The following is a 17582-nucleotide window of genomic DNA, read 5'->3' on the forward strand; positions in this document are numbered from 1 at the left end:
ACTATTTGTCCCCATATGCTACCCATAATTTGAGGTGAGAACAGAGCAGCTGCCCTCTGTGTTATGGAAACATAGCTAATAAGCTTCAGTTAATTTTTTTTTTATTATTATGCTATCACCTTCTCTTCCTTGAGGCTGTGCACCAAATTGAGATTTCAGGCACATACATGCTCCAGACTGTTGCACGAAAGCACAGGAGTAACTTTGCTATAAGGAGTGGAGTAATAACTGCAATGCTTACAAACTGAATGGATCAGAGTGGGTCTATGAGCCTTGGGACAAGGCAATAGTCAGTGTGCACTGTATAGTGACCATGACTAATTGTCCAGAGAGCATGAAAATTAGCATCTAAAGTTTTTTGCGTGTGTGTTGCCGTCCTTTTTTTATTCCTGGCTCAAAATGGGTTCTGGCCTCTTTCATGTACCTGTTTTTCCTCGTACAGGTCTGTTGTGAAACTCCTGGCTGCTTAAAAAAAAAAAACAAAAAAAAAAAACAGGGGGAGTCTATAGCATATTTCCTGAAAAAAAATTCAGCTGTGGATTCTTAGTCATAATGAGTGAGTGTAATCACAGCCACTGATATTTTCAGTTGGGGCCTCCCTGTGAATTGTATTCTTGACACTGTATTGTATTACTAGAAATTATTGCTTTTTCAAAAACCTTTTATTGCATGGATTTATATGGTGATGCTACATGATCCTTCCTAGCGTTTTTCTGCATTCATGCACGTATATTAATGAAGCCATATTCTGTATTACGCTGGAAAAGATCTGTGAAAAAAAGAAAAAGAAACAGCCGAGCCTGTCAGGCACCTAATGAATATTTGATTAAAACATGTTAAGCAATCACCCTGATGGATGCTTTCGGTGAATAGTATTGCTGCATGCAGCAACACAGTGTGAATGCTACATGGCTAGAGTCTGAGTTTGCCAATGGTCCTGACTGTTTCTTGGCATCTTGATTGTTTCGCAAATGTATAAAAGAGCATTTTACGTGTGTGGCAAAGATCTCATTTGTCCATAGCAGAGAGAGTTGCCATCTCTTCCGTGGGAAACATTTTGCCATTTCCGATAGAAGGGCCACACGTTTTTTGTTTTTTCTGCTTGCACTTGGCTGTGTACATTTGCAGCATAAGCTGTGTTTCTGCTTTATCGGTCAACCTTGACTGTTTTTAATATGGGAGTAGAAGAGACTGTATGCCTCCAAGCTATTTGCTTTAGTCATGGAACCCTGATTTTTCAATTACTAATGGGCTTTTTTAAATGGAGAATCGGTTGAAAGCTTGTGTTAAATGCTCCCAAGGTCAGCAAGTTCAGCACATGGTGGGGGTGATGTAATTACCTTTTTAAATTATTATATATTTCCTAACAAGATAATATTTTTTAGTCTCCAACCCTAGCAATAGGCCATGTATTATGGCAAGAGCCCCAAACCCTGGTCCTGGAGAGCAATGAGACCTGCTAGATATGCTTTCACCTTAAAATCAGAAACCAGTTTAGACCCAAGAAACCAGGTGAGGTGAGTTATCTATGTCATCAACTGCTTTAATTGATCAATCAATTAGAGTAGAAGTAATTAATAGTAATTAATGAACTAATTAATTGATCAATTAATTAGAATACTAACCAGCTGACCCTGTGGCAGTCCAGGATTAGGGTGTGGAACGCCTGTAGTCAGTTTTCACCTCTTTATGAAGTGGCAGACAGAAAGACAAGAAGCAAGCAGAGGGAATAGCAAACGGAAGACAATCAGCACAGGATGTGAGTACTGCTTAAAATAAAATGCAGCAGCATTGCACATTTTCCACAGAAGACCACATGAGTCCCTCACGAACCTTTTCAAACTTGTAAGATGCAGTGGGTATAAGGGGTTATGGGTTGGGAAAGCAAAGCAGATGGGAAAGAGAGAAGGAGAGGGAAGGAAAGACAGCCAATGAGATTGAGACTGTGACTGAAAGTAACCGGGTAACTAACTACATCAGTAACTAAATCTGATGTAGTTAAGAGAAAGAAAATGAGTTATTGTGAAATGTTGATGGAGAACAGTTTTCAAACTGTTCTGTCCAGTTTGTATACACTGTGACACCCAAAGCATATCATTCTGATTCCCATCATAACTACTCATCTGTCTGATTTGAATTACTGTTCTTCTGATATCTATGACATCAGCCCCTGTAGAATGTAATGCACAAGCATTTTGTTTTATCACAGCGTATGCCTCATGGCAACTACAGTCAAAGGGTGACGTGTCATCAATTACCTGCCCATGATTATATCTTCCTTTGGGCCACACGTTACGGGCAAATATCATTTTGATACCAGCTCAGACATTTCAGCCATAAATATTGGTGGTGATTTTTCTACGTTTATTAATTAGTTTTGTACTCTGGAGCAATTGGAGGTGAAATTGTTAAATGAAAAATGAGGAAAACAGCCATGCTTGGCAGCCACAGCACTGTAAAGACACCACTGCTCCCTGGTCTGTGAATCTGAGAGAGATATGAGTGGGGGCCGGCGTGCAATGAATCCATCTGCTCTGTAACAGTGGCCAGAGTGAGACCGAGTGTTTCCTGTGAACGGCAATATTGGAGGTAATTAGAAAGGATGAGAGAGAGCGATACGGAAAGCGCATATGCTCACTGTATCGCTGCTATACGGTTTCCAAAATTCTACACCCACGCACAGATCTTTCACTCGTAAATGCAGAAATCTGTCTCTATTTTTCACACACTGAAACCAGAGGGTTGTGAGTCCAGGTCTATTGAGGAAAGTAGAACAGGAAGAAATGTAAATACTTTTTTACCTCATAAATCTGTGCAGATGACAAAAACAGCAGGAGTACCTAAACTCAGACCTGATGTGTCCTCTGTATATCCAGCTGCAAATCTTCCCTGGCAACTTTTTCACTCCCTGACTTTTCTTGGAAAACATTGAGAGAATGTCGCCACTGATAATCCTTCACAGAACTGCTCAAGGCGCACATTAAAACGGATGAGATTTATAGGGCACAGTACACCGCGACAGTGCTCTGTATCACATTGTATTGAAATAGTTTTCAATCTAAATGAAGTCTAATGAATGAGAATGCCCTTCAGAGAGGGGAGAGCTGGCTGTGCTGCTGTGTGCATGTGTGAGGAGCGTTATCTAGGGGACACTTGTGCGCTCCAAGGACGGTAGGCTGCCCCGCCGTCGTCGTAATGCCCTCTGATCCCCCTTCATCCCCGCGTTAATGACCCAAACGTGTCACGTGCAAAATATGTGACAAATGGATGCTAGCGCGATGCATGGCATCCACGTTAATGCGACACAGGTAAGCCCAGTGCCGGGCGACCTGCCCTTGACAGAGGCGTCATGGCTTCACTTGCAGACGAAGAACGAAAGGAGAAGGTGGTGTTTTTTTTTTTTTAGCCAGTCCGCCCTTTTTCAGCACCGCGTTGTCGTGCAGGAGTGGAGCCGTTTGCGCTCTGCGCTGACAGTCCGGCTGACCGTCCGGGCTGTAGGCGCTGAGATAGGGTTTCGGTAAAGGGAAGCAGCAAGAGTGGGAAAGGAGAGGGGACCGTTGAGGGCGTTTGAAGTGTCAAGGCCGGCAGTTGGGGGGTGGGGGGGGAGTAGGGGAGTTAGGTGGACCTAAACTCAGCAAAATTTTATCTCCCGCAGTGACACGGGGTCAGGGCAAGCCGCTGTTCCATGAGTGCTGGGACATGGTATACAGGTATGATGGCAGTGGACAACGTCAGCACCCACATTTCTGTCTGAAGTTGTTGCTGGGTAGTGTTTCTGCAAGATTAGGAGTGTTGGCCTTCTGGTTCCCCCTTGGCTCCCCCACCCCCAGCCACGCCCCCAAAGTGTCTCTTTCTCTTCTTTACTTGTTTTAACCTCTCTTTCTGTTCCTGTCTCTCTCCTGCTCTTCTCCTTTCTTCCCTCCTCTTTCTTGTGAGTTCACAAGGTTCAGGCTGGTGTGAGGAATGGCAGGGGGTGAGAACTGATGCCCCTGGGGGTCACCCCTCATCTCCAGGCCTGTCTGTGCGTTGACAGGGTGACCAGTCTCTCTTGGGGGAGATTTGGGTGGGGGGGCAGAGAAGCTCAGATCTCGCCGATCAGCTTTAGGATCTCAGAGTGGTCAGGTGATCCTCAGGGACTAGCTGCCACTAAAAATAACTTGGGGCTTTATGCACAAACCACCACAATAGGCTGGAAAAGAACCTCACATTTCTCTCGCTCAACTGTGATTGGTCCTCTGTCCTCTATTTGAGCATCAGTGTTGCTGTGTTGGGCAGTTTAAGAATAGCTGTTTTGGGATAAAAGATTCAGAAGTTGCACTTCATGAGATTTCTTGTTTGTAGGATAAAAATACATTCAGTTTAAGAATTTGTTACGCTTCAGTTTGTGGCCAAGATAATATGCTTTATTGGAATAAAACGGTGTGAAATGATCTCACAGAACCTCTGCATTGTCTGAAAAGACAAACAAAAGATTCAACCACAGCCATCTCTGATTATGAAGAGAGTTGGAGATAAGCCTAAGTTTCTTGCGTCAGCATTTTGCACATTCCCCTCTTTTAACAGTCACAAAGGCAGGCCCTTTCAGCAACTCTGATCACGGCTCCGACTTGCTCAGAAAAATGAAGACAAAAACTATACCCCTAAATGACCTCTCTCCCCAGAGGATTTTGTGGACCTTGAAAAGACAGGTTTCTTGGGGTGGACGGTTCCTGAGCTGAGGCAGTGTTTATGCTGCACGCCAGAGGTTAATGTGGGGCAGGGGGTGAGGGGCGATGAGGGGGGGGAGTAGAACCTGCTCTTTCACCAGATGACAAACAGTTCTAAATTACACACTTTTCCTCAGATGAATACTGTCCAATGGCTGGATCTGAAAGCAAGGTACTGATGTGTATTTAGACAGATGCATGTTTATCTTATTCACTGTAATTACTTTGTTTTGAGTTGTTGTTGTTGTTGTTTTTTTTCAATTAAATTATAAGTTACTACTTGCATAATGCACGGCAAGAATGATAAATTACGTGCCACTTATGAAAAGTCAAAGCTATGAGTGAATGTATTTTGATTTCATATGATTTTACTCTACCTTCGGTTATATACTTAGAGAGTTTCAGGGAAGGTTATGTGAATTGAAGGAAAATTCATATATACAAATAGCTACACTGCTACAATGTATTTTTTATGTTGTGAGAATCGTTGTAATTTAATATCTGTGAGGGGTGTTGGTGGCTTTACGAAACAAAAATAAACTATTTTTAAAAGGCGACGATGTCGTTTAAAGCTCTGCTAACATTTTCCATATATGAGATGTTTATTCATATGTAACACATTAAAAAATAATTTAACCCTAATTGGTTCAAGACTGAAATGATTATTTTGATAGTGTTGCTGGCTTTCTTGCTTTTTTTTTTTTTGGTGAAAACCCCTGGAACCACCCAAGAAACTGTAGACTGTACAGAGACCGAAGCAGTTAATTCTTTTCCCCTCCAGTTTCATAATCGCAGCTAATGCAGTTTGGAAAAGATGCAGTGAGCTATTCCAAGGCAACACCCATGTGCAGACAGAGAGAGAGAGTGAGAGTGAGAAGAGAGAGAAGAGAGAGAGAGAGAGAGAGAGAGAGAGAGAGAGAGAGAGAGAAATGTCATGGTTTGGCTCTGCTTAGCATTAAGAGCAACTAGGGCCAGCAGAACTAATACAGAAGAATCGCTCCTTTTGGACCAGCTGTGAGCGACCTGGACAGCAGTTTTCAGACAGCACCGTGGTGATCTCATCTCCCATCGAGTGCTCCCCCGGGTGAAGAGGACCGGTCAAGGCCCTTCCATGTTTCGGGGGGGGTTGGGGGTGTTCTGGCCGCCACCCCATCCTACCCCATCCCAGCTCCCTGCACCCCTGGCTCCGGGGTTATGGGATGAATGAGCTCATTGCCTTTTCTGTTTCTCCTCTTTGAGCGCCAAATGAGACTTCCAGAATTCAGCATAATGCAAAGGATTCATTTTTGATTGCGGTAGTAAAAGTTTGATTTTTTATTAGAAGCAACAAATCATGCAATCTGTTGAAATGTAATCTGTATTTGTTATTGCACATTCTGACAGTTCTGTGGATAGAAAGCGCTGTACAGGAGTTGTAAAAAACAGCCATTGGGGAAAAACTGTATTTCCCAGAGTCCAGGAAAAGGCGGTGGTGTAAATAGAAACAAGTATGTAGTAATGAAAGTAATGACAGAAAACAGTAATGAAATTTGAAAATCATTATAGAATAAAAGTATCATGAAATTAGCACGTCAACCCCTCACAAGTAAGGATATTGTAAAACAGCCAGACAGCTCCAGAGAAATTACATTCAGCAAATAACAGCACAACAGCCACCATTGACTGAGAAGCAGAACAACTTTAGTCTGTTTATCTTAGCCATCCTGTTACTGTCTGAGAGTGGTGCAAACAGGAGAAACGCCTGTATTTTCCACGTCTCCGTCCTCCATTGTTTAAGGTGGAATGTGAAATGTTTGAGCAACAATTTGATGGTGGCGCCACTCAGCATAGTTAGCCGGACACAGGAGCCTTCTTGTAGCGAGGCACGAGACGCTGGGCAAACAGTCACTCTGTCGGAGGTGCGTTTGGACAGCTGGTTTCCATGGTGCCAGGGTGTGCTGAGCTCTTGACAAATCGGTAATGGAAATGACTGGCAAATTTAGAAAAATGGACATGAAAAAAAAAGTTGTAGGGGGAGGTGGGGGGTATTCATGGAACTGTTTAATTACATCATTTCGCTCAGTTTGTAAGCCCACAAATCAGTCACGGATGATCCGGAACAGTTCCTGCGCTACGTCAAGCTTAAATACTTCAAAGAAGCCCATGGCTGAATGGTTCTTCATTGTTTGCTGATTTTAAGGTGAAAACAGAACTAAGAGACCCTGTGATTTTAAAGGCCCAGGGCTGATAATCACTGCCTGAGCTATAGAGCAATAGATTTCTCCCCTGTGGGTTAGGATGAGGAATAGAGTAGGGGAAAATGACTTGGCATTATGGTAGAGTTTTTTAAAAAAAATTTTATTTATTTATTTTTTTTTTGGAGTAACTATGACAGAAAACCCAATAATCTCATAGTGTTCCAGGTTAACTGACAGCAGACATATTATCCCAAAATCTTAAGAGTAAAACACGAGTACACAAGAAACTCTTGGCCTGTGTATAGTTTACAGTTTGACAGGGAGTGACAAAGCCTGCCACAAAATGACATGGTTATGTCAAATGCAGGAATTACACTGCTGCCAGAGGGCTTTCTCTGTAAACACAGTCTATGGGATGCACTACCTTAAAAACACACCACGTTGTATTTTAACCTTAGCGGAATAAGAATTGCTCATGTCTGGCACCCGCCCGTGTGCCAAAATGAAATTTGGAGGCGCACTGAGGTGAGTGATGTTAAGCCGCACCCATGATCTTATGCTAGAAGCTAGAGGCTGAAGAGGGAAACAACGCTATACTCACCTGCCCTCAGCTTTTCCAGCAGCAGTCAGAACTTGTCCTCAAGTAGCATGGGTGCTTTTTGAATCCAAGGTCACCAGCTTGCCTGCTTAGAGCTGATCTCGTCAGTTACCTCCAAGCTGGTGAGTGAACAGACGCTGCTTTTCAAAGGCTGAGTTGCTGTTTCAACATATGACAAAAATAGGTTTTGAAACAGTAATTTTACTATTTTAGATCACTGCAATTGTTGGTGCAATCCGTACGTGTAAATCGAGATTGCTTTATGTAAATTCATATAACATGACTGACATAACATAACATTATTACACCATTAACTTTGCCCCATATCCTACTCCAGCCTTAAATGCTAACCATAAATCTAAGCTCAAACCCAAGCAAGCCTTTTACTCTGTGTTATTACTTGGGTGTATATGTTTCACAGTAACCATGTTACTCTGGTGTAATCACAGTTTACTTGCTTAGCTTAAAGATATGTCCATTGTGTTCACAATAATTTACTGCTCCTGCTTTTCATTATTGATACCATATCTTGGTAACAGAACCCAGTAAATATATATGATTTTTGAGATGTTTTGCTTGAGTGTATTTTGCTAACTGGCCAGATAGAATTGAAATATGTGCTCGGTCACCACAATAATATTTGTAGTTCCTGGAAGTGGCATTTGAGCCTTCAGTAGCATAGATAACTAAGATCCACTTTTTATTCAAGAAGATGTAACCCTTTCTATTGCATTGTTAATTACCACCACTGAAATTATAGTAAGTTAGTGTATATTAGAGTTACAGTAATGTGGCAGTGGTACCATGTGAAGGTTAATTCTCATAAATTCAAGTAACATTCTGTCTGTCAGGCAGAAACACAGTGGAAATATATCTGATATCCAATATATATTTCAACAGCTCGCACTGCTTGCTCCAGGGAGAATTTCATTTTGTGGAACGTGCGAAAACTGAGGTACTTTCACAGTCCTGATTCAAGACCTCTGCTGAGAGTAAGTGCTGAGTAAGCTCTCTGTAGCTGAAGAGATTATTACTCATGTGTGAAATTCCCCCAGTGACCAGCTCTCCTGCCACTAGGTCTGCCGCCAAACCATCAGGTCCATCATCCGAGCGTTGCCTGGGGTTGATGCGATCTGCAACATCAGCAGTATTTATTGATTTCATTTTTTATAATACCTGCCATTCCAAGGAACAGTGACTTCATGACAGCATGTAGACACAACAGTAGGAGCAATATTATTATTATTATTATTAGTGGTGGTAGTAGTAGTAGTAGAGGTAGTGGTAGTGGTAGTGTTATTAGTAAATGAGAAGGGGGTAAGCGGAAATCAATTTAAACCAGTTAATTGTGGGATGATTAGGTGACCAAGAATTTGTCTAGACCTCTGGGAAACCCAACAATTGTTTATGATAAGGCCCATTAAAGATGTAATCTTTAATAGCCATAGTGAGTCAGAAGCTCAGTTTAGCATCTCATTTAGAAGGAAGCATTCAGTACCCCTTTTTGCAGTGCAGTATTGGTACTACTGGAAGAGATTCAAGTTTGCCCAGGAGGTCTCCCATCCAGGTACTACTAGACAAGCTCAGCCCTGCTTAGCCTCAACTGTCTATCAAGGCAGGAGAAAATCACAGGGTGATATGGCTGCTGGCATTGTCTCCACAGAAAAAAAATATTAGTTAAGAAGCAGTGACTCACTGCTGGCAATGCTGCCAGTGCCTGGGCCCCATGGCTGTATGCCATTCACATGACGTGCTCAAGGCGTAGCTCAGATTTGACTCCACAGTGACCAGGTGATAGGGAGCAGTGGGTGGGAGCTTTTTGGATGAAGAGGTAATTGTGCTGATTCGGGAGGGTGTGTAGTATGTGTGTTTATATGCACGCACATATACAAAACAGGGCTTAGGCCTTTCTCATCCTGGATTTTGTAAAAGAATAGGAAAGAAAAAAGAAAGAAAGAAAGGAAAAAGTCATTGCAGGAAAAGTCATACTTAAGGATATGAATTATTATCAGCCACTGTATCACTGGATCTGGTGAGTATCTGCTCCTATTTATCAAGAAGTGCTCTTCAACCTGTGTTGTGTCAGCTTTTGTATATGTTAGTATGCTTCAAAGGACATGTTAAGCTTATCTGCCATAGGAAAAGCCCATCAGTCTTATTGTTGACAGAGGTAGACACATGGCATTTGATCCCCTTATCTCAGTAGAAACGGAGAGATGGGTGAGTTACATTACGCAGATGCAGCAAGACACCCTCATTCCAACACGCAGAGTAGACATCGAGTTGCCATTTTTTTACCCCACCATCAGACAATGCAGTGTCCAATGGTGGACATCCAAAGTGTGAAGAGTGGTTGCGTGCTAATTCGTGGAATACTGCAGAGTTACATGTTCACCTCTCCCTCCCCCCAAGCAGGAATGTAGCTTCTGACGTGAAGGCACGGGGGAGACAGGAATGGTGGTGATTGGGAGTGGGGGAGGGGGTATGCACGCTTGTATGTATTTGGCAGGGGGCCAGGGGGTGCCACAGTAAGTTCCCTCTCATGGAAAGCCCCACAAAGGATTGTTCTCATGAGAGAAAGGTGGGATTGTCCTGATTGAATTCCAGAAAATTCCAGGAGAAAGATGCCCTTCAGCTAGCTCGCCTCTTTGTGGTGTCAAAATCTTGCCGCTTCCCTCCAAAATCAAAGCTTACACAACTCGACTTTAAAGAAACTCAAAAAGTGCTTTGATAAATAACCTATAATTCAGGTGGAATTCCTTAGATTCCCCACCCCCATTATTTAGATAGTGTGGCAGTTCGTCTAGACATTTCTATCAAATGCTGTGACAGAATGGTGTCTAAATAAAGGCCTACAGTGCTAGTGTTTTTTATTAAATAAGAAGTACTGGCATGCTCTGAGCCACTGGGAAGCTGCTGTGGAAGATCCAGCTCTCCAGCAGACGAGGAAACATTAGCAGTGGCTTGAGTATTAGCAGGCTAGGGGTTGTATTTATGACTCTTGGCGACACCTCTTTGCTGGCTGTCGGGCTTGGGTGTATCAAACAGCCACCAAGACACATCCATCAGCATGAAGGAGTGGGTCAAATTGGCCCCAGTCTATCCAAATCAAACACTCCCTTCTTTTTTGTCTCGCTCTTAAATTCTGCTTCAGGTTCAAGATGCTTCATTGGCAGAGAATACATTCATCCTTATTGCCAATGTGTGCGACAATACATGTAAACATTACATGTACACAACTTCCTCCTGTTCTCTCTGTCTCTCACCCTCCAATGAAGTGGCTTCATTGATGACCGTTTCAGAACATTACTCATTTCTTCATTTTTAGGATAAGTGCTTTTTCTGCACTGGCCTCCTCCCACATTATCCTCAGCCATGGGTTATCTCCACATGCCGCATCCGCGGCTAAAAAAACTGCGAGCGCATGAACCACCCCGTGTCCTCTGGAGCGCCTCACGTCTAGACTAATGACTTCACGTCGCCTGGTAGTTCTAGACCGTGCTGTCTGACGTGAGCTTGCACCGGTCCGTCTGCTGGGATCGACTCCCAGTGGCGACAGGGGCAGTTCGCATCGCGAGTTCCAGTCCCGCCAAGAATCCGACGGACGGCTCGACAAGCCAACGGCCCACAAACGCGAATTGCTATGAATTATGCACGCTTCCGCTGGCTGCTGAGTCTTATTGCACTTGACCCCAAGGGGTATAAACAGATGGGACGGGTTATTTGGGGCCTATGGTAAGGGATTGCGGGTGTGCGAGACGAAGCGCTCTTTTTGTTCAAGTGAGTCATCGCCTCTGACACCCGCCAAAGAGTGAGTCAGACTGAGTGGCTGGAGCTAGGGAGTCCCAATGACACGACAAACACACAAGGCCCATAAAAAGATGTATCTACGAGGCTCTCTGCCGGACTGCTGTTTTTTTAGGTCATGCTTAATAAAAAGCAACATTAGACACGTCCTAGGATGACTGCCATTCTATAAAAGGGCACTGCATTTCTTATGAGAATAACACACTACTAAACTATGCCCGCCCAAGCCAATCAACCAATAAATCTTTCGATTAATGAGTCAGCAAAACATATTTCTTTTGTGATGTCTTTTTCTGATAGTATCACCATAGAATATTTTTTTGAACACAGAGCAAAGAAAAGTAGTGAAAAAAATATCACCATTAAAAGTCAACTTTTGAAGAGTGATCTACTTTATAGGCTATGCTAGTAGGTAGCAAAGGGAAATCTTAAAAGTGCTAAGCGAGCATGCTAAATTTCAAAGTGAACGTGCACTCCTCAGGGACACATTCAGCTAGGGCTCTAGCCCTCAGCGTAGCAATGCGCCCCGTGGTCTGGTTCAGACCCTGATTGCTGTGGCTGAGAGTCCCCCACAACACTGGCGTACCAGCACGACACAGGGAAGCAGAGTTTTATTCGGTCTGCTACCCCCTACCTCACTGTGCAGTAGCGAACGTTCTGGTCGATCTAACTCTGGTCATCTCCAGTCTCCATTTGCTTCATTTGTGCAGGCCGCTTTGCACAGTAACTATTGGCTCAGCTGATAGATTGCAGGGTGCACAGAAACTATGACTGGCTGCAAATTTTATTATAGCTTAGACATATGACTTAAAGGATTGTCCCGAATTCCAGCTTTTAATGTGAAGCTCAGCGTCCATCCATCTTGTCTGAGAATCTGTGAGCTGAACCAGAATTTTGTATATGCAAGAGCTCTCAACAGCTACAGCCCAGTTGGCATTGCATAAGCATGGCGTCCGTATTGTGAAAAGTTCAGAGGGGTGCCCTCTGCCCTGTAGGGCCATAGTTTCCATTCTCTCTGTCGCTGTCCATCCTGCCCCCGTTTTGGCAGGCATCCCCACCCTAGCGTTCCGGGGATTTTATTTACGTGTTGTCAAGCCTTTATTAATAATCTGGTAGCTGTTGGGGGCTGGGCTGTTAGGGGTACACGGCTGCCACCCTACTAGCCAACTCTGAGTCACAGGGCCCAGGAAGAGCGATAGCCGCCCCCCCTTGTTTATTTTACACTGACTATATGGCAATTCTAGTCACAGTTCACAGAGTCACAGTTTTGGCCCCTGGACCCGTGTTACTGACAGAAATGAAGCTTTAATCAATAGATGCCATTCTGTCTACCCAACTAACAAAAACGTTTCCATAATAGAACATTCCGGTGAGATTGCATTTGGTTGTGAGATACAGTTAGAATGAAAATGGTTCACTAAACTGTCAAAGAACACATTTATCATTCCAAAGTTCTGTTAAAGTTTAAAATATATTCCAGGAATGTTGCAGGGAAATTTGCTGATAATATCCCCTGATGGGTATATAACTTTGTTACTATTATTAATAAGAATAATCCAAATGAACTTGGGAATAGTGCTGACAAATTTTCACATATTATCAGCTACTGAAATTCATAAAGATAACCCAATATAATTTTTGGAAAATATTACCCTAACTTTCCAGGAATGTCCTTAAACCATAAAATTGTTAGCTTGTTTAGCACTTTAAACGAGCAATTATTTATTGATTCATTTTCATCCATATTTTTAACCTGGTTAACAAAACAAGAAGACCTCAAGGGTCTGGTTTCTATTGAAATCTAAGAAATCTAAGAAGTCTCACTAATTGGCAACAACAGCCTACCCTAAAATGCTTGGAATCCCCATTATGGTTAACATTTAGACTGCCACGCACCGTGATAAGTGGTTGTAAAAAAATGGTACTGGGACAAATTTCCCTCAGTCTGAAAGCAGGTAATTAAACTTGCAATTACTCTGCGTGCGTGTCAAAATCCAACTGCTTAAAAAAATGAAGTGTACAAGTTCATCCACTCTTTGTCTGCTTTTTGTCTTAGTATTTTTAACTTCGTGGAAACGTTAGCCACAGTCGCGAAAAGGTCAAATAGCTGAAAAACACGCTCACGAAAAGCTCACATCTTTTCAGGCTGACAGTTGTAAAACCCTTCACACAAACTTAGGTTTTAGCACCCCCCCCATCCCTTCTCCTCCCCCACATCGCCACCCTTCAAAGATTCAACTGAGGTTACATGTGAAACAATTTGGCAGTTGCCTGAACTCACCCCATAAATCTACTGGGTTAGAGCCGCAGAAGTGATGTCTGCAAGACCTCGGATCATGCTGATGGGGAATGGTTCACATACTACACACACACAAAAAAATTAAGTGCTTTTAAAGCATTCCTCGGTTTGTGCCCCGAAGAACCATCAGCAGTTTACATTTCGCTTATCGTTAAACATCTGGATGTCAGCAGAGTTGAATACTAATTTTGAAAGTTTATGGGGAGTGGGAAAGGAAGGTGAACCCCAAAGAAAGAGGTCAATACAAACCAAGAAACAGCACAAAAAGGCCAAGATAGACCTCACAGGTGGAATTATTCATCAGTGCCTGGTACTGTACGTCCAACCAAAAACTTATTTTCGCATAAAACTCCAGGTTCCTTCTGACAGTGCAGTAAATCTTGACCTGGTCATGTTCTCAAGGAGACAGGGGGTGAGCAGAACTACACATGACAATGCCTCTATTATTCTTTGGGTAACCAAACCACCATTTTTATTCCTTTTTTGAATTCCACAGTGATGGACTTCATTCCTCCCTCTCTTCACCATGCCAAATAATATCAAAGGCTTTAAGCAGGTGCAGAGTACAATGGCATAGAGTAGCGTAAGAAACTCAACACTTGAGAGAAAAAGCTGGGCAATGGTATCCTTTTATATCCCTCACAATGTGGGAGCTGGTTAGAAATATTACACACTCTGACCTTCAGGGGAGATCGCGAAACTCCTCTTCATCCCTCTCCAGATTCCCCTGCCTGATGGGCAAACTGTCTTGTTAAAAAAAATGGTGTAAATACTGCACTATCCAGTCGATGTTCAATGTTGTTAGCTGGTTTTGACATTCATGCATATCTACACGTTATGCATGTATGAGAAGAAAAAACTAAATCTCTTGTATAGTCAAAAGTATTTTGTTTTACAATATAAACTGTTTGTTTACAGTTATTGATTATTGAATAGGTCTTCTGTGCCTTCGGTGAAATCTCATTCCTGTGTGAACACTGATTTTCCCTACTTTTATAAGTCCCTCTGAGAGTGCATTAAATTATATATGTTTTTTTACATGGATTATTGGGAGTGATGCTTAATACATTGAGAAATTGAATATAAAAATGACTGGAATGTTTGGGTGAATATGAAGACAATACTTTATGTATACTGTGCCCCCAATTTATTTTGACATTATTTGATGGCATATACTTGATGTGTATCCACAAAATAATGTTGTTTTTTTTTAAATTACTGCAACTTCAAATAGGTTTTGTGGGGATGACAATCCCGCAGTCCTGAACCACACCTACACTCTCTGGGAAAATGAGTTTTACTGATCTGTACGTGTAGATTGAGGACCCATTTTTTTATTGAATGAGGCTCAGAAAGTCATTTCTGGTCAGAGATGTTCTGCACATGACAGTATTTTTGTGGTTTTAGAGCATCTCGAGGAGAGAAGTGGGAGAAGTGGGCTTCGACCTTTGAAATTCCAATAAGTCACACATCAGAAAGGTGCATTTCTAAAAACACCATCATCATCATTCTCAGGCATCAGTCGATGGTATGCAGGGTGCAGCAAAGCTGCTTATATTCCCCATCTAACTATGATACAGAGCCTGAGTGAGGAATAGACACATGTGAGTTGGTGAATAGAGGTTTTCATTGGCTGCTTTTCATGAGAATCCATTTAATTCAGGCAGAGTTATTAATTGACTAAATCAGCGACTCAATGGCTTAACAGTGGTAGGGAAATCAGGTCTGTTTGGCTTTCAGAGATGGCTGTGCTGTTCCTCTCTCTAAGCAGGAAGTCCCACAACAGAAGGGAGGTTCTGGGGGGAGGATACAGAGCAGGCAGGAGCTCCAACAACATTCAATAATTCAAATCATTCTAATTAGGTTGCCATTGAGGATATAATCCCACGGGAGAAGGAACAGCCTAGAAATTATGTGGGTTTCTCTTTCACTTTTAAATTATTCTCACTGTATTATTGCTACTGTAGAGTGCAGAGTATGCTACAGAAGGAGCATTATGACTACATGGTTAATGTTATCTAAGCATGTCTCTTAAGTGTCTTTCCTGTCCATCCATTGTGGTTTACTTTTGTTGCTTTTTTAATGCTCTTCACTTATGCTCATATGTCCCATAATCAGTCCAGAGTTTACATCCATTTTTCTCTCCAGGCTGAGCAACCACTACCACAGACAGGGCAGCCACCACAGGCAGGGCAGCCACCATAGACAGGGCAGCCACCACAGGCAGGGCAACCACCACAGGCAGATGTCACCATTAGGTCAGAGCACCTCCCAGGCTGAGCAGCCACCAGGACAGGAGCCAGCCATCAAGGCAGGGCACCACCACAGCAGGCAGCCACCACAGGCAGGGCAACCACCACAGGCAGATATAGTCACCTTTTTGGAGGTCAGACACGCTTCCCTGATCTGGAGGACAGAGGCTCGCGAAACTATGACCCTCCTCAAAGAGTCTTGTGGAGCCAGAGCCGACTCTGTGCACCGCCCTCAGAAACAGGGGAGGTGGGGAAGCTTCCTTTGACCTGTGACCTCAGTCTGCTCCTCAAAGCCACCTTCCTTCCCCTCTCTGCCAGCTACCCCCGCCACCCCCTCCAACCCTCCTCACAACACCGGGATTGGCCCTTCTAGGATTTAATTGGCTCCAGACATTTGACTGTTTTTTTTCCCTCAGCAGGGGGAAAACGCCCAGACGTCCCGAAGTCTCTCACCCTCCTTCAGGAGGATGGCTTTAAAAGGGCCTCATTTTCCCGCCTTCCTGCTGCCAGGGGAGTCCAGGCAGACCGTCCAGGCAGCTGTCGATGGAGACAGAGTAACTCTGTGAATAAAACCCCCACCTCAGAAAAAGTAAACAAGGACAACGGGACAGGGGAGACCTACAATCCCAGGCTCAGTTATTCACTGTGAACAATGTTGAGCTACACCATGCCGCTAGCATGAAGCAGCAGATACTGCCCTTGTCCCTTGTGCGTGCCGCAACTATAGCGTGGCTCACATGCTGGTGCGGCATAAATCATTTCTCAGGATTTGCTGTTCTCACCTCTCAGAACAGTGTTTTGATTCATTGGAGTTTTGAAGGTTAGGGGGTAAACTAGTGAAATCTGATATACAACACAGCCACAATGCAATGTATAAAATCTTTTGTGTTTAAATGGCATCAGGAGCTGCCCTAAAACATTACCAGCAGTCTGCCACACAAGAACTACGTAATAAATATATAACCAGAAGAATGTATCATTATTTGAAAATGGGAAAGTATTTTGCTGCATTTTTAGACTATACACAATGGTGGACATTTGTTGGAAAGCCATGCAAACATTTCCTGAGCTGACCATTCATAATTTTCACATAAATTTGCTGTATACTTCTCATCTTGAGGGTTAAACTTTTTTAAAACAGTACCTGTGATCAGCCATTTTGGAGTGTGTCACAGGACATGAACTGAAAGTTACTCTGAACTACTCTGAATTTCAACTACATTTTCTAGGCTCTCCCAAGGAAAGTATGGCTCACTGTAAATCAAGTGCTGTGGCATGAGACAGAAAATTCAAAGGGTTCTCATGAAGGCCTGTCTTGCCCACTTTCTGTGTGTTGCAAAGATGGATTGTAGGCAATGATCCTGCAATAGACTGATATCCTTTCGAGGAAGTGTTAGTGCATGTCAATCTGCTTCAGACCACAGAAGGTTAAGAGAAGTTTAATTTCTGCGGGCTATTTATACACAGACCGAATAGCCATAGATATTTGGTTCTATTGTACTCCCATGGGGTTAATAAAATATACACTGGCTAATGGCATTCTAAACATTCATTTGGAGATTCTACATGGTAGTTCATTGTACGATCCTTGATTTACCCACAGGCTGTTACTAGTCATTTTGCCATAACTATAACTGGACACGTTGTTCATATTAATGGTGCTTCTGCAGCTGTGATAACAAATGAGGAATTACCTTGTCTGTCAGGGATCACTTTCCCAATTTCATTTGACATCATGTTACA

The 17582-nt window shown here is 43.0% G+C and overlaps 1 long non-coding RNA gene across 1 annotated transcript; it reads left to right on the forward strand.

Moving 5' to 3' along the window:
- The first annotated feature begins 961 nt into the window (after positions 1–961).
- LOC135256699 (uncharacterized) lies at positions 962–17582 on the forward strand. The gene is made up of 2 exons (XR_010330489.1): positions 962–1759; positions 16256–17582. It is a non-coding gene; the product is annotated as an uncharacterized LOC135256699 (long non-coding RNA).

The sequence above is a fragment of the Anguilla rostrata genome, chromosome 6 (assembly GCF_018555375.3).
Source record: "Anguilla rostrata isolate EN2019 chromosome 6, ASM1855537v3, whole genome shotgun sequence".
In the NCBI taxonomy this organism is placed as follows: Eukaryota; Metazoa; Chordata; class Actinopteri; order Anguilliformes; family Anguillidae; genus Anguilla; species Anguilla rostrata.